Raw genomic sequence first — 2,521 nt, 5'->3', positions numbered from 1 at the left:
TTGGACAACTTGGAGGGGGGAGGGGGGGGTGCACATATACTGATAACACCTATCACCCCAAATGGCCAATAAGCACTAAGCCCTGATGCCATGTGACTTATTCATGACATACAGTATGGCCGCCCTAACACGCAATGATAAGATTTTGAGAAGGCAGTTCATTACAATCACTAATAAAGCTAAAAATGCGCTAAAACATCTACAAATCCATTCCATACATTATATCGGGAGTCCTTCTTCTTCTTCTGGGGTGTGCTGGTCCTCATTGCCTGGTGGGGATAATAAGTTCTCCCCAAATATATTTTGTATGATCTCGCCAATAGACTGTCTCAGCTTCTGCTTCATATTTCTCCCCATGAAGACGTAGAGTATTGGGTTGACGCAACTATTGAACATGGCCAGAGACTGTGCGAGAACGGCCAGGATGTGCAATACCTCATTGGCTGTGTATAGCAGGGTTACTCCCATGATGTGGTAGGGGGCCCAGGTGATGAAAAACACGACAATAACACTTATTGACATCTTGATGGTTTTTCTACCTACTTCAGAAAATCTGATATTTTTTACTGCAAAAGCCAGATGAATGTAACAGATACAAATGATAATAAGAGGGATCAGAAATTCAAACATTGCACATGTGAGATAGAAGGGCTCTATTATGAGAGGTTCTGAATAGCAGACGGTGATGTTATGAAAGGTGACATATGTATTGTAGATGGCGGTAGGCAGACACATCACGAAGGACAACATCCAAATAGCCAAGCATATCATCCACGCCATTTTGATTCTTCGGTGATTTCGGGCCCACACGGGATGGACAACCAGAATCCATCGGTCAATGCTGATGGCCACCAGGGTGAGGACACTGGTGTACATGTTAAGGATGAGGATGAAAAATAACATCTTGCAGAGGGCAAGTCCGTACAGCCATGAGGAGTAGAAGGACTGCACTACAAATAATGGAAGACACAAGCAGCACATGACATCGGCCAGAGCAAGGTTCCCAAACCAAACAGTGGTCACGGTCCGCTCCATCTTCACTCCAGTAACCCAAAGCACCAGAGCATTGCCGGGGACACCCACAAGAGTAGTGAGAGATAAAACCAAGATGGGGAACATGAGCACAGGGCTGTAAACCGCGGTTGGTTCCATTTCACTGCTGACATTGAACATCTTGTTTACCTGTAAAGACATCAAGAGTTACTTCATCTGTCTGATAATTACTCTATTCAGGGCTTTTTGTCTGCCATTCCGGCACCTATGGAAGCCCTCTTCACCCGGACAGTGCGGGTTTTGAATGGGGTTTCCAGTGCAGGCGTCTCCCTCCCCTGCCTGCGATGTTCAGCGCTCTGCCCGAGTCCCCGGCGCTGTGTGAGTTTTGCGGTGCAGTGTTGTGTAAAGCACACAGTGTGCTGTGAGGCGGGGATGGGGGTGACGAAGCGCACCAGTGTCTGCTCAGTGTAGAGTCTGCAGACACACAGCCCCGGCCTCTTCCCCTCTGCAAGCCGAGTATGCATACCTCCCAACATTTTGAGATGGGAATGAGGGACACCTACTACCAATCGTATGTAGGCAAGGGACACGCCCTCACTGCCCCACCCCTTTAAAGGAGAATTAACCCCAAAAAACAAAATACAAAAACATAGTTGGGGGAGGGGCACACCCTAAAATGCGTTTAGATTCAAGATGGTGCTGCTACAAGACCAACAAACGGTACAAAACAGATTATAGCGCACTCATTCAAGAATGACATAATGGACTACTATGCGATGCGATACGATGCGATGCAATGTGATGCAATTTGATGCGATGCATAGTAGTCCATTATGCTTTACCTTTGCAGGGAATGAAAGAGTAAGTAAACTCATCAGGGTTTACTTCCTCTTTAAGACCAGAGCACTTTTTGCGATTCGGCACTGCGTCTCTTTAACTGACAATTGCGCGGTCGTGCGACATGGCTTCCAAACAAAATTGATGTCCTTTTTTTCCCACAAATAGAGCTTTCTTTTGGTGGTATTTGATCACCCCTGCGGTTTTAATTTTTTGCGCTATAAACAAAAATAGAGCGACAATTTTGAAAAAAATGCATTATTTTTTACATTTTGCTATAATAAATATCCCCAAAAATGTATAAAAAACATTTCTTCCCCTCAGTTTAGGCCGATACGTATTCTTCTACATATTTTTGGTAAAAAAAAAATCGCAAAAAGTGATTATTGATTGGTTTGTGCGAAAGTTATAGCGTTTACAAAATAGGGGACAGTTTTATGGCATTTTTATTAATCATTTTTTTTTTACTAGTAATGGTGGCGATCTGCGATTTTTATCATGACTGCGTCATTATGGCGGACACGTCGGAAATTTTTGACTCATTTTTGGGACCATTGTCATTTATACAGCGATCAGTAAATGTGTGTGCGCCGGTCTGGGAGTGGTTACAAACACCTGAACATATAAAAAAAATACGTGGGTTTGGTCACACTATACGGTCATATAGTGCTAAGCCCACTCACTGCGACAA

At 44.1% G+C, this 2,521-nt stretch overlaps 1 pseudogene; it reads right to left on the bottom strand.

Annotated features, from left to right (window-relative positions):
• Positions 1-219: 219 nt before the first annotated feature.
• On the bottom strand, positions 220-1,194 carry LOC143973692 (C3a anaphylatoxin chemotactic receptor pseudogene; annotated as a pseudogene).
• Between the last annotated feature and the right edge of the window lie 1,327 nt (positions 1,195-2,521).

Source organism: Lithobates pipiens, unplaced genomic scaffold (genome assembly GCF_037356315.1).
Source record: "Lithobates pipiens isolate NorthernLeopardFrog02 unplaced genomic scaffold, aLitPip1_a1.2 Scaffold_92, whole genome shotgun sequence".
NCBI classification, from domain to species: Eukaryota; Metazoa; Chordata; class Amphibia; order Anura; family Ranidae; genus Lithobates; species Lithobates pipiens.
Note: the sequence above shows the minus strand (reverse complement) of the source record. Positions and strands in the feature narration are given on the sequence as shown.